The following is a 20,138-nucleotide window of genomic DNA, read 5'->3' on the forward strand; positions in this document are numbered from 1 at the left end:
CATTGGAAAAAATTTCCTTTTTGCTTACAACTCCTTTTCCTTAGAAAAACCCTAATATCTGCCACTATCCAAGGACTTACTATTTGTGTTAATAACTCTCCACCAAGAAACAATTTGATTTTGTTTTCCAAAACTTCAGATTTTGAGCAAATTTGATTTCTAATCAAAACGTTTGGCTTAAGCACCATTGTTTTTTTGATTAAAAATGTAATATCCTTCAACTTTTGCTATCTTTCTTTATTACTGTACAATCAGCATGTCATCAATGGCAATCAAACCCAAAAACTATATATATGGAGAAAGGAAATTAAAAGTTTATTTTATTTAACTTTGATGCAGGATCTATTCTTGGTTCCTACTGTTTTTTACTTTTGAGAAACCATTTCAAAATATCCAGTTTTCCCTAGCTCTAGTTTCACAAAGCACCTCATGCTTAAATTTAAGGACAGGAGTATTTTATTATGGTTTTGTTCAAAGAATATGAATAAAAACACTGCTATAAAAGACAACGTATGCTATTTCACCAGTAGGTATGCTACAGAACCAAACCAGCAAACTCCCAAAGTTTGATATGTTCTACTGAGTCACAAAAAATATAGCCATCACAATTGTTTACATTACGTATTGAACCCAGATTAGAACCTGTGTTTATGTCCTACACCATAACTTTTTTTGCCATACTTATTGTGGTGGGGGGAAACAGTTTTCCCCCTGCAATTATAAAATGGTAAAACCCCAGGGGGTGGTGACCCTTGAAGTTTTGAGGTTTTACCCAATGAGCGCTTCTGCAAAATATAAACATATCACAAGCAGAACGGAAGAGAAGGTTGTTGTTGAGAGAGGTGGTCATGTTCTGAGGCCACGAGGAAGGGGTTCGGAGCCCCTTGGGGCCTCTGGGCTCCCCCAGTCCCCGGCAAGGGGCTACAGAGACTTAGAACAGTCTTAAACTAGACCACGTATCTGTAGCTAGAAAGCTGGGAGTTTTTCTCCACTGTGAGTGAGCAGCAGAAGCAGCGGCAGAACAACACTGGCCGGAGCGGTGACAGAGAGCCAGAAGAGATAAGACCAAGCAGTAACAACAGGTAGGCAGCAACACAGAGAGAACTCCTGGAAGGAGAGAGAGGAAGAGAACAAGAGCTAGCAGCAGAGAGAGCAGATTTAAGCTCTACACAGAGTTTTTGGGGGTAAGAACTGAACCAGAGCCCCCAAAATCCCTTTGAGACCCCTCCGAGGAGGGAGACCCCTCCTAGGAGGAGGGAGATGGACTCTGGCTTGAGAGGAGTCGTAGAGTGCAGCATGCACCAAAGAGAGGAGCTGAAAAGCTCAGGTGTCCTGGAAAACTGGACCAGGACGATTAAAGGAATACGGTTTGGGGTGACCTTGGACCCCCCTCACCGCTGCTACCACGCTGGCAGCCTGAGACAGAGCACAGGAGCTCTGGTAGAACTCTTGATGTCAGGGCCTTCAACTGAAAGCCGCCCGAGGTGTTCTGACTCAGGGGTGAATCCCCTGAGGAAGGGACCTTCATGGGGGTCTTACACCCCATGATATGACTGTGGTGCAGCAAGTTTTGTCCCTGCTATGCAGTCCACGGAAGAGAAGACCCTCGCTTGAAGATGACGGGACGAGGGGCTTGGTTACCCCTCGTGTGTACTGGCAGAGATCCAGATACAGATGCTGCATGAGAGGAAGAGAACCTGTTGCCTTAGAGACTGTTGCTCTGAAAGTGGAAAAGATCGTTTCCTTCTTCTCTCCTGGACTTTTATTTGGAGGGGAGAAGAGATCTGATCCATTGTAAATACTATTCTGTCATGGTAGAAATAGTTAAGATTGTATATTGTAGTATTTATTTGTACAGTCATTGTAATATATATTCCCTTTCCCCCATTTTGAGTCTTGTGTGGTGTCTGGAAACCATCTCACACTGGGTTGAGATGTGGGAGGGGGCTTGGACTAGGGAATTGGATTTTTGGGGCTCTCAAACCATGACACTTATAAATCCTTAAAGTAAGTGTTTTTCAAATTCCAGATTTGATTTTTGAGCTGGAACCAGAGTTGAGCCCTGAAAGTTCTTATTCTCTCTTAGGAGACAGAAGACAATATTTCAAACATGGAGTGAACTTAGTTGTCTAGTTGACCCACTTATTCTTGCTGTTTTCAATTAATTTGAAAGACAGAGCCACACTTGCTTTGTGGATGTGGTAGGCTCCAGTCATTAAGGAGAACAATGACATTAGTTTCTACTCTCCATCTTAAATCATTCTGTTAGTGTTTGTTTGAACTACCTCTCCAGTGCTGGCATAAACTAGGTTTTCTTAAATCAAACAAAGGTGGGGCAGGATGGAGTGGAAAAAGAACTCACATGGGAAGACTTCAGCCTTAAGACATCCAGAAAAACCACCATTTCTGAACCTGAAATGTTGCCTACTTCTGTGAACTTCTCTACTCCACTGAACCAGGAGATTAAGTGAGACAGAGTGATGACAGGCAGTGCTTGTTGAAGCTTGGTGCTGTCAGTGTGTCTGTAGGCACAACTGTGGTAGATCTATTTGGACTCCAGGTCAAACCCGGGGTTCAGGGCCAGCAGCTATACACAGAGACAGATTTATTCCAGATATATGCATTCTTCATTGGAAAACAATATGTAGCAAGCTGAAGGATTGAACGAGTGATTAATAAAAGTAGGACATCTTACACATTTATTATTTAAAAATGTTAAGTGTAGGTGTAACAGTGACACAGTATAAATTAGGCATACAACAAAGAAAAAGTTAAAAATGCTTGCAAACAAAGCGAAAATACAATGGTTGCTGTGCGTAGGTTTCTTTGTGAACTTCAAAATGATGTTACAGATATGAATCTTCTACAGTTTTTGCAGATTATTAAAAAATACACTTATTACTCTGTAACATATATGCATCCATACACATGCATGGATTTTTTTTTTTTGCCATTTCACTAGACACTAGATTGTGATCTACACTGAGGGAGGACCTGGAAACAGACACATTTGGAAAAAGTACAGATGAAGGTAGTGGTTTCCCTAGCAACAGGAACTTTATGTGAAAACTCTTCAAATATATTATCGTCTTTCCCTTTCACTCTTGTGCCTTGCTTAGTGTTTTCATCAGTACACACTATACAATTATTCCTTTAGAGCACTATTCTCAAAACATTTGTAATGCCAATATGCAAAGTACCCTCTTGCCCTGAAAAAGCCCTATGCCGCTTAGAAGTCCTTCCAACTAAGTTGAGTAATTCACACAAAAAAAGTACATTTCAACAGCTTTCCCAGAGTCACTATTCTGTGAATTATTTAAGATCTTGGTTATAGAAATTGCCTTATTCACAAAGCTTATTCCAAAGTTTACTTTAAATTCTTTAAAAGTTCTACTCATTAAAAATTTAACAGATATCTACAGTATAAAAGTTTTACTTTCTCTTACAGATAGAGTCTTAATATATGAGCATAAATGAATGGTTTACTAGACAGGTGACTGGTCAGTTATACCATAAACCTCCACTGGTATATGTGTTTGACTCAGAAAAGATTGAAATATTTTCTCATTGACTCAGTCTTCTTAAAAGCCCAGGGAACAACCCATCTAGGGAGATGGCTTTACTACAGCTGTCTGGATGGCTGGAGTCTGTATGCTTTTGTTACCATTATAATACATATTTACACATAATTATGGCCTAGATGTTTTTCCCAGTACAAAAACATTATAAATCACCCTTTTTACTTTTCATCTTATTGTACTACTACTTGAATTAGTCCTGAGATAAAAGCAAGCAAAACCCAATCAAGTTGACACCAATGTTCACTGTTGTTACCTATGTGTTTTTCTTCTCTTTCCTTTGATGATTTGCATGTATGTCGAATTCTCAGACATAAAAAAGATCTTTTGTATTGAAGTCCAAGAATTTATTTCAGCTCTGTCTCTGGGACTTCTGGGACTGGATACAGTATTTAGCAAGGCTGTCTTTAAGAAAGAGAACACTTAATATAGAACGGAATTACTGAGATTTTGGTTGACATAAGCAATACACTAAGAACAACCCTTACACAAAGATATTCACCTCCAACCCATGAAAGACCCCCTCCTGGGGCAGGGGATGCCCAAACAAGGCTGCGGCTTGGTGGGAAACCCATGCTGGAGCAGGCTTCTGGTAGGACCAGTGGACCCATAGAGAGAGGAGCCCACACTAGAGCAGGTTTGCTGGTAGGGCTTCTAATCCTACAGAGGGCCCATGTTGAAGCTGCCTGTTCTTCAAAGACTACACCCCACAAGAGACGCATGCTGGAGTGGTTTGTGAGGAACTAAAGCCTGTGAAAAGGACTCACATTGGAGAAGTTTATGAAGGACTGCCTCCTGGGGGAGTGACCCCATGCTGGAGCAGGGGAAGAGTGTGAGGAGTCCTTCCCCTGCGGAAGAAGGAGCTGCAGAGATAATATGTGATGAACTGACCACAAACTCATTCCCAATCCCCTGTACTCCTGGTGGGGGGGAGGAAGGAGAGAATTCAGGAGTGAAGTTGAGCTTGGGAAGAAGGGAGAGGTGGGGGAAAGGTGTTTTTAATATTTTTGGGTTTATTTCTCATTACCCTACTATGATTTGATTGGTAGGGGTAAGGTCAGTGATCTTTCCCTGTCCTTATCTTGACCTGTGAGCTTTTCATTGTATTTTCTTCCCTGCTCAGTTGAGGAAGGGAGTGATAGAGAAGCTTTGGTGGGCACTTGTTGTCCAGCCATGGTCAACCCAACACACTTAGAAACCCCCTTCTGGCTCATTATCAAATATAAGTAGCACACCAATCTATGTGATTTTAACCACCAAACTGCCTTACAGTCATTAGCTTAGTTTTGTAAGAAATGTGCTTAGCACAATGTTGGGTTTCATTTGTCATGACTGAATGTCCTTGCTAATCCTTTATGGAATAAGACTCCTGCAAGAGCTAGAATTAGTGGACATATGAATATATTATGCTCGAGTCTCACAAAAAAAATACAAACTTCCAACATTGTCCATAATAATGTTGATAAAGCAAAGTTGTTTGATACAGTCTGTAGCAAAGACTGCAAGCAAAGGATGAGATCAGAACTCTTATGAGAAGAGCAAGAAAGGAAGAGCAGGGAGGCGGATTGCTCCATGAGTCCCTTTCCTGATTAAACATGCTTCATGCACATTGCCAGTAACCTACAACAGGTCCGCACCCCCACAGTGGAAAAAGGACTAATACCATTCACATTTTGCTTCAACAACTCAGAAATCATATATCCTATATTACATGTGATAAGTAGGTTAACATGTTAAAGAGTAACATGTATGTTTCTGCTCAAACCTTCCCAAATGGCTGAAGTGGATGTTTCTGTAACATTGAACTAGTGCAAACTTGGATGTAGTAAGTCTATGTGGCTTTGCTCCATAAAAGGTCAACTTAGTGTTCAGTAACAGTGAGAAATAAATGTTCAAAAATATTAGAAAATAAGAGAGAATGAAAAAAACTTTATTATAAGGCTGTTAATCTGCTGTCTTCAGTTATGGTCACTTAAAGTATGATATAGAATTGAAAACTGAAGGAAGTATGATCATAAGTATGGTCCAGTTCCAGTGGAAAGAACTGAATTTGGAAGTCTGGAAATGAGAGGAAGGATAGGACAGAGTGGTATGAGTGTCATGGACACGTGTGCATAGGGTTTGAGGATTCAACGTTACTTGCAGGTCAGAGAATAGAGGATATATAAATAAAACCCAGATCAAAACAAAGAAAATACGATTGTTCTTCTGAAGGATGGAATTCTTCATCAAAGAACATCATGGAAATAAAAAGTTGCATGCCTACAGAAAGAAGCAGGTCATATCTGCAGAAAATAAATGGATTTAGGTCACTAAATATATAGAAACCTTGACTGGATCAGCAAGTCACTGAGCTGAAAATAGGACATTAAGCTGAAGTATGTTTGCAGTTTACGCTTCTCTAAGTACTCTCTGACAGCCTCTGCTGGAAAGAGGACATGGGAGACACAAAGTCTTTCTTCAGTTCTTATTTATCTGCATAGACTATGAAAAACTTTTATACTGACTACTTATGCTATGTAGTGATATAATCCTGAATTTCTTATTTCCTTACATTAATCACTCATTTATTATTCACGTCCTCTTTCAGAAATTTTTACTTAGTCTCCAGTCACTCTTATCTAAGTCCTTCATATTTATTCAGGAATCATACTCTTTAACTGAAGTTGAGTTTAAAGATCTGTTGCTTTTTGTTTTTCTCAGGATATTTTTCACTCTAATATTCCTATGGGATTTTTCCAAGACCATTTCCTATGGGATTTTAAGACCAACGAAGAGTCAAAAGAAAATTAAGCAAAAAGTCTAAATCTTATTATTGATTTTCCATCTGTTCGATAATTTGGGGGTCATACTTAAATCTTTTTTTATTTTGTTTTCCTCAATTTATTTTTTAGGCAATTCTGATATTACCCATAATTTTATGACTCCTAAATTCCCCTAGAAAACACATTTTTAATACATTGTACTCTTCCTAATAAGCAATAAAATGCAACTCCTATAATATTAAACTGTTTCTTAAGTTTTGATCCCTCAGAGACCACTGTTGTCACTGACTTCTGTTTCTTTGTAAAAGGTTTCACTGCTTCATCTTTTACTAAAGCTGTTTCAATTTCTGATTTCATGCTATAGCACCTTAATAAATCCAGTATGTCATTGTACTTGACTCCAGATTTGAGATGAGAAAAAAGAAAAACTATACACCAATTTAACCACCATTGTAAGGATATGATATTATTGGCAAAACACAGTAAGGAAATGCCTTCTACTGAGTGTTTATATAGATATAATAATACTAAATGTTCATTTAAATCTTGGAGACTGTTTAATTTAATTTAAAGTAATTTAAATTTATCCCATCTTTGCTGTGGTTTTACCTGTGTAAATGAAGAATCTTTTAAGTTTCTTTTAAATTTCTTTGTTGTTCTTTTTTTAGTTTGTATTTTGTTTTCATTATGTTTTCTGTTTCATATAGAAAGGTCTCAAAACCTTTTCTGTGGAATTCATCTGTCCTGGGAAACACTCTGAAGAGAGGCCTTGTACCTTTGATCAAAGCATTTCTCAATTGCCTTACAAAATCAAAATTTAGTCCATGCAATTTAATTTCATTGATTAGAGATATTAAATATTATCAAATATTTTTTTAAAGGCAGACCTTGGAAATCAGTAATCTGTATTAGATAAACTTGTCTATAACATATTTTCAATTGAATAACCTTCTTATCAGACAACCCAGTGTGAATTTCTATCACCACTAAAACCATAATTAAAAAATAATCTCCTGTTTGTCAAGTGATTCTTTGACAACATGTCTGATGCACATGAAAATTGATATATCTATCACTCTTCCAAAAATGTATGCTATTTTGTTAGTACAAAAATACTGTATATTTTGTCACAAGGAAATATTTTTATGGAAGTTCTGTAGAGGTATCTGTGACCATTTAAATCCAATCCTGTGTCTTAAGCATAATCTTAGCGCTGAACCCAACCTTAATTTTTTACCATGTTCTACAACTATACTTAATGCAAAAATGTCATTGCTCCTTATTCTCTCATTACAGTTTTTCATGTTGTTAAATTTATATAGTCACCCAGCTTACTTTCCCTTGTGAATATTTTTGAGAATCTTTTGTCCATGCTGACTGATATAACTTCATTCATACCTTTATCCTATAAGTTTGACCTGGAGACCAAGTAGATCTACCACGACTGTGCCTACAAGCACAGTGACAGCACCAAGCTTCAACAAGCACTGCCTGTCATCACTCTGCCTCATTTAATCGCCTGGTTCAGTGAAGTACAGAAGTTCACAGAAGTAGGCAACATTTCAGGTTGAGCCACTTGCTCACTCTCCCACCAGTAGGATCATTATGGTTTTCCATGTATGCCTGCTGAAAGAGATATGACTCGAGTCTGTAAACCTTAAATACCTTTTAACTCTTTCAGTTTGTGTCATGTGCAGCACACAGAAATGCTTTTGTTTTAGCTCAGGAGGTCTTCATCACTGAATAAGTCCAGAAGTAGCATAAACACCTTTTTTACTTTTTCCAGTTTCTTGACTAAAAAAAAAAAAAGAAAAAAGAAATTGGACATGACTAAATTAGTTTGCACCTAAAATAATTTCTCCATCCGCTTGCCCAGTCAAGACTTATGTTATCGCATGTGATGTATGTTCTCCTGGTCTGTTATTCCGACACAATTCATATTTCTTCAGGAATTGCAACTCTTTGTAGCGCTGACAGTGAAGCATATACCTCTCAAGCAAGGGATAATTTATTTCCACGCATGTAAAAGATCTGAATGCAGAAAACCCAGATTCATTTTCAAAAGCAAACTTTACCCACTTGAATTGTCACTCCTTTATTTAACTTACTGCATTTCACAATGCCTAAACTGAAGATTAGTTGATTCATTTTAGAGGAGAAAAGGAATAAGAGGACATGGCTATTTAGTGTATAGATTTGCATTGAAATAATGATTGGGTATCCCCACTATCACTTCCTATGACTCCATCTATGGTTTTCAATTCACAGATTTAAAAGAAGGGGATTTTCTTCCTTGATAAATTAATCCAATGTCTACGTAATCAAAGAGTTAAATAATTACAGTTTAATCATAGCTTCTACTTGTAGTGGATCTTTTTATATCTTTACTTGCTGTACATTTTTGTGAGTCTTCTTGGGAATGGTCATCTCTTTATTTTTCTTGAATTTGAACACTGTAGTTCAGTAGATCTACTATAAGGCCAAAATATAGATGATATATCCTTACTTCTAGTTAATATTCTTGCACACATACAACAATAAAAAAATCAAGAAATAATCTTGGAAGTAACAAATTAATCTCAAGATTATGTTAGGTTAAATCATAAAAACCCTGTAATAATAATAATAATAATAATAATAATAATAATAATAATAATAATAATAATAATTAGAGTTAAAGACTCCTAACAATATTGTACACAGGAAGCAAATGTACATTCTATTATGGATGCCAATAAAGAACTTACAAAAATCAATTCTGAACTCAGTCAAATGTTTTTCTTGAAACCTGTTGTTGTATTTGGTGTAGGTGGCAAGGCGGGTTGCAGAGGTAGTCTCTATGAGAAGAGGCCAGGGGTTGCATCATGTTGGACACAGTTGGTTCCAGCCTACTCCAGTGGACCCATGATAGGGCACAGCTGAGCCCTTCAGCCACACTGGTGGCACCTTTGTGAGAATGGATTTATGAAAGAGCCAAAATGCCCAATGAGTAGAAATGAAAAAAACAACCAAACACATGAGAATCAGCAGTCCAAACACCAAGGTGAGAGAAGGAGGAGTTGCTGCAGGCACCAGAGTAGAGATTTTCCTACCACCAGTGAAGAGGATCATGGTGGAACAATTATCTGTACTTAGCCCATGGTGATCCATGGTGTAGTAGTTTTATCATGAAAGGCTGCAGAGCAAGGGAAGGACAAATGCTGGAACAGGGGATAAGTGTGAGAAGGAACAAACAGCAGAGAGAAGCTGTTATGAACTCCATTTCCATTCCTGCAACATCCCTTGGGGTAAGGAAGTAGAGAAGTTAGGAATGAAGAAGTAAAACTGAGCCTGAGAATGGAGTAAGGGTGAGAGTAGGCTTTTGAAATTTGGTTCTTCGTTTCTCATTATTCTACTGTATTTTAATTGATAATAAATTAATTTACTCATGTCAAGTCTATTTTGCCCATGATGGTAATTGTTGATCTCTATGTCTTTACCTTGATCCATGACTTGGGTAATCTTGAACCTGAATCTTTTCAATCACCGACAAGTATTCCAGTCATTGGACTATTGACTAAACTGTCTTGCTCTGTGACAAAAATTGCTTATTTTAAACATGAAAGTTTTTCCAATTAACAATTTGATCAAGTAATTTCCTTCAATTTTACTTAATAATTTCAAATTAATCAGGCTTACCCATTTATTAGTACCAGTCTTCAGTCAAGTGGTTTTCTGACCTGAAGAGCAAGATGTCTTGCTTTAATCCATTGCCTTTTAATAACTGTAATCACCAAATTTCAGCAATTTCATGTTTCAAATTCTAAAGTAGAGATACTTTTAGAAAATTTCCTGATTAAATTAACATTTTGAAAGTGTGGAGAGTGTTATGCATTTGTCAGAAAATAAGTTTATTATTTTATTTCCCTCCAAAATACTTGAAAAATTGTTCAACAGAATTTTCAAATAAACAAAGATGATATTATCTCAGTAGAGTAACTGAGAATAAATTGTGCCAAGACTTTATGGCACATAAAAAAATCATATGAAAATAACTGTGTTTTCTTCTAGTCAAACAAATATAATCACCAGAAAAATTCAAACTAAATTCAAGTTTCTGATATTTTCCGTATAATATATTTCTTATTCTTCTTTAATTTACTGTTTTGAAATTTTGTGGTAGGTCAAACAGATAAAATGCACATGTTGAAAAAACTTATTTGATCTCATCAAGGTGAAACCATTTTAACCATGTAATTTATATAATGACTGTGCTTCTATAAAAGCTGTTGAGCTCAAAAATCAAAGGGTAACTGACTGAATCTATATCTCCCCAGTGAGGTAATAAATGTACTTTAACACTGACATTTCTTCGGGAAGTACCCTCAAGAGCTATTCAGAGTGCTTAAAATGCTGACATCAGTTAATCCATTTGTTACATCACAAATCTGGGCATCTGTTAAAATTTTTGCTTGATCGCTTCATTTAAGGCTCATAGATGTAGGTACAATGTCAGCTTTCCTGTATATGTTGTTGCTTTATCTATATAGTGGTTTTTCACTTCATTGGTTAATCAACTGTGGTTATCTGGAAATGCTATTAGCAACATTGATTTCCAAAACTCTCATTAATTCCTTTTCAAAAAAAATGGAGATTTTGCGTAATACCTCAATTTATTAAGAAAAATGAAATTAAGGCTGACTGTCTTGCTTAGTGATAGATATAACAATTTGATCATGAGGCAACAACTGCTGATAATTTTTTGAGAAGATGGCTCAGATGTGACATGGAATATTTCAAAATATGGCAATAAAAAAGCCATCTCCAATAAGCAGCTTTGTCCTTTCATTTGGAACAGAGCTCTGCTCGGGTTAATACTGAGCAAAAAGATGGAGAAACAAAATGTCTTTAATTGCCCTATCTTTATGAAGTAAATTCTTGAGATTAGGGACAACCATTCTGTGATCTGTATTTTTTTGTTCCAGTTAATATTAAAATACTTTGTGCAATTGGGAAAGATATCAATAGAAGATATAGAAATACGTGTTTTTCCTCCCACTCTGAGCACAATAGAATCCTTCTGTAACATGATCCAGGGTAATGGAAAATGGATATCAAATCCTTTAGGGCTCAGAGTGTAGCTTATAGAGTGACATCTGATGGAAAACAGATGCTTAAACTGAAGGCAGCCATCCAGATTATATGATGCTCAGAGATGCCAAGCCTTGAGATGCCTGGCTTCATTTTGGACAATGAAGTCAATCCTTGTACCTTTGGACACCCACAGAAATTGGTTTTGAACTTAGAAGTTTGCATTTCTATTTGAGCTGGAGCTACAAGTTTGAGAAGTTCAGAAGTAGTCAAAAAGACATTTAAATTCAGTTCAGCACAAATCCAAAACACAGCCCCATACCAGCCATTTTGAAGAAAATTACTCCAAAAACCAACACAAGTTTTTAATGAAATTTATTGGTTAAATGAATAAAATCTGGTAATGCAGTCAGGTTACTTAGATATGCAAATATATTTACATTCTAATAGTACTTCTAAGGGTTCTAATACAATTAACTGTCTGCTTTTTCATGATGCATTTTAGTTTTATCATATTGTTGAATTCCAAAATTTGGATATGAGAAAAAGAAAACTACTAGGTTTAAACAAAAGCCTTGGGCTAACAGGGACTGGGGAAAAACCTCCATCTAGAGTCCAGACAAGGATCCACTGATGTCACAGGTTTGGAATGTCCTGCCCAAGCCAGGAGAAACCACGCCCTGATCTCATCAAACCTTTGCAGAAGACCTTTTGTGTTTTATTTCTCCCTTTGTGTTCCCTGGATCCTTGCATTCTGTAAACCCAAATACCTTTTTCCCCTGTAAATTTCCCTAAGACAAAGTGGGTTTTTCCCTATGATGTTATTGTTAAGACCCCAACTTTGTTAACCTGAGTTTTCCCTTATTACTTCATCTCTGTGAATCCTCAGTTGTAATAGAATTAATATGCAACCCCCCCATGAATATGTAGTAACTCAGACTTATAAAAATATCAGTTTTGTGAGAATAAAGCATTTCAATTTTCTGCTTCTACTGGGTTTGTCATTGCTATTGACTCGTTACATCATACGACTATACTTTAGATCCACTAATAGGGTCTACCACATAAAAGTAATTGTAAGCATGGTAAAAATATGCTGCATATGTTAATTTGAAGTAAAGACATTTTTTTGTTAGAAATCTTTAGGAACAATGGAAGAAACATTTGTCAATGTTTGTGAATTGCCCATATTTATGCTTTGATAGTGAAAATTTTTGAGAAAATTAACTTGGTACATAAATTATAACTATCTAAAGGATAATTAATTTCACTTTAGAACAAATTATTTTGAAATTGATTATTCTCAGACTTGGTATTAAATAACAAGTGGTTAAATATTTCTTGATTTTTTAAGTATTACCTAGGCTTTGTTTTTCAGATAAGAAACAAGCAGAAATTAAGTCAAATACTAATGTTTTATTGATCCATTTAGTTCAATAACTTTATCTGTCATTTGTCCTCCTAATATCTCATATCGGACTGCACAACTGAAGCAGGCTGAGCTTACTGCTTTCAAACAATGTCTCAAAGTCAGAATGGATGGATTTATTTTTCTTACTTTACTATATAAACCCTTTGTGGAAAAAATATGTGTTGATAAGTTCAAAGTTTTCTAACTAAAAACTGATGTAAAGATGAATCAAATTTAATCAACAAAAGACATACACCATAATAATAAAACCTGAATTTGACTAGAATAACTATTCTGATGTCTGGAGTCTGAAGGCTGCAAGTATGAAAACAGAGGACATTCCTATTCAATGTGTGATGTAGATACAGCTTCTATTCACTTTTGTGAATGTTATCACTAACAAAATTACAAATCAGAGCTGAACTGGTAAGCATCTGTGCTCTGTAGAAGGAAGAGTGTGAAGACCAAATGAAAAGTCTCTGTCAGAGGAGTGTACTTTCAGGGACTAGTGTTGAGGACATTATATGGAAGCACAAAGATGGGTTAAACAAACCCTCCCATGGCAACACAAAATGGGAACAGAATAACTTTTGAAATTTTGCAGTTTACTTACAAGTAAAATGACTTCATTTCTGTCTTCAGAGCTCCTAAGCACCTCCAAATACCATGCAGTTATCATGCCACTTACACTAGGTATTTTTCATATACCAAACAATTCTCAAAAAGACCCCAAGGAATCATTAGGTGTTAGTGTGTTGTTTTCTGTGTGGATTATTATGACATTTTCACAGATAAATTATCTGACCTTTATTAAAAATCAGGAAATATTAGCCTACTGTCTGTGTTCAGACCACAGAACAATACCTCTATTTAGACATATCTTTAATAAACCAGACATTTAATTTATCTTTGCAAAATGGAGTGAGATTGCTGGTTTATTTATCCTTCATGCACATCTGAGATGTAATTGGGGGAGTTGCTGTTATAGACATATTATTAAGCTTTTTCAGCTCCACATGTCATTCTGCAATAATTCAGAGGACAGCAATTTTAAGCTCTCTCCTGGCTACAAAATAATAGGAGTGCTTTAGAGTACACAAAATTTCTTGATAATATCTCAGTTTTCATTTTACAAGTTTTAGTTGAAACCATTATCAAATAATGATTCTAGACCAGAAATAATTTTTAATAAAGTTATGGAGATCATTTCTGCCCCAGCTGCTCTAAGTTCTGACTACCCCAGCTGAGGGATAAGAGCACTGCTCTATGGTTTTTCTATCAGAAGATAGAGTGCCTCTTAGAGTGAACAGAGAGATACAGTGGAGATATAGAGCTCTTGAAAAATACTGGCTTGTTTACCTTAAAATGGAAATCTTCTACTCCATGATATGGATAACATTGGTGTCAACATCTGAAGTTTTACAGGTGTGTCTCAAGTTCCACCAGAATGTTTCCCATGGAACTATGAACTACAAATCCATAATTAGGGTGAGGAGGCGGACACTAACTAAATTTGCCCTTGTCTGAGTAGCAGGGTGTGCGAGGCAACCTCAGGGGCCCTCTCCAACAAAAAATGATTCTACAATTTGTTGAACCTGTGCCTGTCTCAGGCAGTGCCTGGATGTAAACTCTAAGCATCCTGAAATGGAGAATTCTGTTTTTTAATAGAAAAATGAAAGCAGAGAACTTATTTACATGGTTACAAGTTATACATATTTGTTCTGCTTGCCCTTGGGGCCATAAAAGAGCCCGTGATTTTTTTCTAAATTTCCTGGCATGAACATGGTGATAAGGAAAACCCTTAACAGTAGGGAGGGGCCGAGCACATTCAAATTGCAAAAAATGCTTGTTGCTATATAGCTGTTAAAGAACAGCATTTATTCTTCTGTAACTTTCTGTGGACTGAGGGTACTGATCAACCATCAGATATATTTTCTGTGTCTACTCCCTGAGAAAGTCATAGGCCTGTAAGAAAAAAATCTCTATATCCTGATTTTTTTACCGTTACTATACACACAATATTATTCCTATATTATTACTCTTAAATATAGTATCATAGAATGGGCTGGGTTGTAATGGACCTTAAAGATCATCTAAATCCAACCCCCTCACCATGGGCAGGGACACCTTTCACTAGACCAAATTGCTCAAAGCCCCATTCAACCTGGCCTTAAACACTTCAGGCATGGGGCATCCATAATTTCTCTGGGCAACATGTTCCAGTGCCCAACCACCCTCATAGTATTCTCCCTAATATCTAATCTAAACCTACTCTATTTCAGTTTGAAACCATTTGCCCTTGTCCAGTCACTACATGCTTTAGTAAATATTCCCTCTCTATCTTTCTTATAGGTTCCCTTCTGGTACTGGAAGGTCACAATCAGGTCACATCTAAATTACCTTGACCTAAATTATGTTGAAGAAAGTGTTTGATACTTTGATCACGTGTATATTTTTTTGTGTATCAGAGATGAACAAGTGGTTATCAGCCAGAGTTCCCAGCAATGGGATGTCTGTTTGTTCAGTTTTTTAAGGAGTACATAAGCAAATATATCTGTAACCTGCCAGCTCAGCAAACAGAAATGTATGAACATCATCCTTTCAATATTAACCCCACCTGAGCTCCTATCACTCCAGTGTTGGTTTTGCTTGTGTATCTATTCTTTCATTAATTTAGGCTCAACCTCTGTAAAGATTTTTGAATTTCTCTGTGTAGGTGTAACAGTCTACCTAGCTGGGAACAGTGTTTCTGTCCTGTCTGACACATTTGTCCCATGGTGCAGAAAAACAAACAAGACAGTAAGAGCCCTTTTTTCTGTATAATGTGTTTTTTTAATATGCTATGCATTCAGAAGTCAAAGTTAATGTCAACCTTAGGTTAATGTAATAAAAGTGATTATCTGATTTCTGTCACTGGGATCCCTAAAAAGGGATGTTTTGTTTGTTTATTTTTTTAATTACCTTCACACACTTACTTACCTGCAGTCTGTAGATGTCTTCTCAAACATTTTCACATTGGTTTGACAATGTAAGATTGATATAGCAGTTACAACAAAACCCGCATAACATCTGCAATAAAAACTCTAGGTGTTTATTATAGGAGGCACTCCCCTATGTTCACATATGAGTGTTCATCTGCACTGACTAATAAATGAATCACACCTTCTTACTCTATGCTTACATTATGTGACAGTCAGAAGTAATGAAAGAATGGTAGCAAATGGACTAAATTTATTATGGGAAAGTAAGAGGAATAAGTAAAATGGAGCAGAAATACAGCTAATTAGATGTGTTTAGATAGGAACTGCTGAGTTTGAGACTACTGAAAATCTGATCTAAGGAACTGAAATTCAAAGCTCTATTTTTATAATTGCGATTATTGAAGAATTTTATTCTTGTCAGTTTTCAATTAATTTAAAAAAAGACAATGTTTTTCATATCCTAATTTATCACTATAGTCCTAAGTGGGAATGGGAGTTGAAAAGAACTCACTTCCTAGTATTTCCAGGTTGTGATACAGGACAAAGTACAGCTTTTCATACATTGTGTTACAGTAACTTCTTCATTTTGCCAGGAAAGATGTCCAGTTTCTGTAGGTATTAACAGAATAATGAAGATAGTAAGACAGTAAGCATCATCTCGACATTACATTTCCCAATGAAACTGAAATTAGAATTCAGAATCTGACTTGAAAAGTGTTACTGAAGTCAGAGTATCTCCTATTCAGGTTTATACATGTATATCAAAGATTAAATTTCAACCATAAACAGTCATCTTCTTAGTGATTTTTTTCTTTAATGTTTCCTCTTCTTTTCTGAATTTTAAATGTTGTTTATTACACCTTTTAAATTTTTTCCTCAAGACTTCTTGCCAAGACAAGTATAAATGTCATTTTTCTATAATGCTATTTTTAAAAAATGTTTACTTATTATAAAATAGCTATTTCTCTCCATCTTGGAGAGCTCACAATGATTAAGTGGACAAAAATACCCAAAAAACAGTGTTAATAAAAAAATTCCTATTTACAAATCTTTTTAATTTTCGTGGTAACATCTGACATGGTAACATCAAAAATTTAATCACTATCTTAATTTGCATCATCATAGATTTAGATGTTATCCTCTTGTCATTGTTCTGGAACTATTCCATTAGCACAATTTGAAGTCACATAGGTGGCAATTTATTCATGTTCTTATAAATTGTATAGCAATATATTGCAAAGAGAAGTGAAGAAGTCTTTGGATACTTGATAAATATCACAAAGGACATCAAGACAGTTGGCAGTCAGCAGTGCTATAGAGAAAGTAGAATGAAAAAACTCTCCAGTGGTAGTAAGTGAAAATAGCCTGGATATTTGGCCTCTGTTATTCCCAGATGGTAAAAATAAGGTGTGCAACAAGTGACCTTTGAGGCTGAACCTTTTTTTCAGATGCTGCTGCATTGCCCACATTACCCATAAAGAGAATAGACACAAACTATAAAAATAGTGCAGAATAATACTGTAAAATGACTGCTGTAAAAACACAACCATTCTGCATTACTTGTATCAGGAGAATTATTTCCCCCAACAGGTTCCAAAAGAGTATTAAATGACTGTGCCTTTAGCCACTTAATATGAGAAGCTTTACACCATCCCTTCCACTGGCTGAAAAAAAGGGGAGTCAGAAATGTTTTTCTGTGGGTACTAGAGTAAGATGTTTAATCAACACAACTTTCCTGTAGAAAAACAGTGTTGTGCATAATATACAAAACCACTTTTCATAACAAGATATTCTTTCTACATACATATTTAAAAAAAAATATTTCAGTTCAGACATCTTCCTTAGAAAAAGTACAAAGATTAAGGATTTCATAAACAAAACAGTAGAAAAATATACATTTACAATTTTCCAAAACTCAAAATGACTGATGTGATTTCCTCTTAATATATGGTATTCATCATGCAGATTTAGATAGCTGGGCTATCAATAAACTAATAATAAGCTAGGTAGTATGGACTCTTTTCATTGTTGACAGAACTAGAGAAAAACACAAATACCACCAGAAATACACAAGTACCTTAAGGTGGTAATTCTTCTTACTTGTCTTAGCCACATACTTCAGAATGACATGACTATCCACTGTTTGTTCAGCCAGCAAAGACTTACTGGCTTTGACTTAGACATTTAAGCCTTTTAGATAGAAAAGCTAGATCATCAAGGTATTCAAACTGTAGTTTATGGAATATAGAAAATGCATTAATGATTGTAGTTACTATCTTAACTCATGTGTTTTATTAACCTATGCTGTGCTTCTTACTGTAGGTTTTTCATGATGCTTGTCTGAATTCTGAATATATCTCTTTTGAGCATAATAGGTTGTAAAATTTTGGGCTAAGTTTACCATTGACCAACACATCACAAGTAACACTTCAGAGTAAAACAGAAACCAAGTTTTGATGAAGTCAGATCGACTGAAGTTTGCTGTCATGAGGCTGTGTGTCTATGTATAACGACAATGTGTGGTCGCAAAAAATGCATAAGGAAGTTCCTCAGGCCATCTGATATAGTTAAGGGACAACGAGATAGGTCTGTTCTTCTAGACTTTCCAGGTCAAAAAAAGAAAGAAATTAATTGAGAGTTTTTACATTATGAAACATAGAAGTATGGAGAGAGAAAGTAGTGTAGTAGAAAAGATTGAGTAAAATCAATAAGATTCTGAAAACTGAAAGACACTTTGGAAATATGAAAGGTTAAGGAAATCAACCACTAATATATGTGCTGTACTGTATGTATTGTATTGTTTCCTGGGTAAGAGAGGATGGAAGAGGGGTTCATTGGAAGGTTGAGACTTTCTTGTTTCATCTATAAATATAAAAATAAAAGGTTTATAATATACAAATATTAAGTTTTCTGTACTATAAAGTTAGAAGTTGTACGTGTTTTGTTTTTCTAGTGTGCACGTACTGATTTTATATCTGTTGCAAATAGTGTAATTTCATACTTTAACGAAATCTAAATGTGTTAGTATTAAGCATAGACACATGTATATGCTATACAGTATAGGCCAAGCTTTATAGAAATGCATAACCTGGTTCTGACTTGATCTTACAGTTTTAATTTAGTCTTTGTAAAAATTCATAGTAATCTTCTGTTTAAAAGCATTCTTTCCAAACCATCCAAGAAGCTACAAAATTTCATCTCCCTCACTCTGAGGAGTGTCATCCTACAGAACTTCAAAGAACTTTTTCAGCCTTATTTTTCCTCATTCACTATCCCTACTAAATAGTCCCTCTTGCTATTGTCTGCTCCCAAATTAATCTTTATTAGATTGCACTGTTCCAAGAGGAAGGCAGGGAAAAGAAGTTACTAAGAAAATGACAGTTATTCCTACACCCTGGCAGCAGTGTGAAATTTTAGATGAGGACAGAAATATGATAATTTTCAACTACTTGGAACATAGTCATCTTATTTGCAGTGGGAGAATATCTTATTATCAGGTAGCTGCTGCTTTTCTTGGATCTGCTTTTACTAACTACAGAAGAGATTCTAAAATTTCCTTGATATTACACTGTCATTCTAAATTTTTGTACTGGACATTCAAAACAAAATTTATGGTTATTACTATTTGGAGATTTTTTTTCACTGATATTATACATATAGTACTGCTTTGTTACATATGGTAAAACAGATGTGCCTTATAAATTCTTTTTAATATTGCTAATTTATATTAATTATTAAATATTAAAAGGAAAGTAAAATCATCAGTATAGAATGATCAGATCTAAACTGTGTTATATCATAATCTATCTCAAAATGTTTTACCTATATTTATTTTACATTGAAAAAAATCATCTCCAGAGGAGAGGAGACAGTCACTCACTATTGACCAAGTCAATGGTGGGTAACAATAGCCTGACTGAGAAGCTAAAAATAGACAATGGGCCTTTTGTAAGAACCGTGGACCAAGACCTTAGAATGAATCTAGGTGGCTTCATTTAGGTATGGGAATGCAATGTCACACATCAAAATCCTTTGAAGTTAAAATAACTTACAAATATAGATGACTGCAATCACAGAAAGAAAAGAAAATAGGAAGAAATTTTTCTCTTAGATTGAAATAATGAAAAAACTGTAGAAATAGAATGACAAAGAAACTGTACTATGTGAAGCAAATTGACAAGGCTACAAACTAAGATAGAAGAACAGAGAAGTCAGTGTTAGGTAACCTGAAGAACAATGGAATAAATGGGATAAAAAGAGAGTAAATAATTTGATATCTGAAGTTGTACAAATTGCAACATGTTCAGAAGTGTTAAGATGATATATTCTGAAA

Source organism: Manacus candei, unplaced genomic scaffold (assembly GCF_025592945.1).
Source record: "Manacus candei isolate 608988 ecotype Guabito, Panama unplaced genomic scaffold, ASM2559294v1 h1tg000011l, whole genome shotgun sequence".
NCBI lineage: Eukaryota > Metazoa > Chordata > Aves > Passeriformes > Pipridae > Manacus > Manacus candei.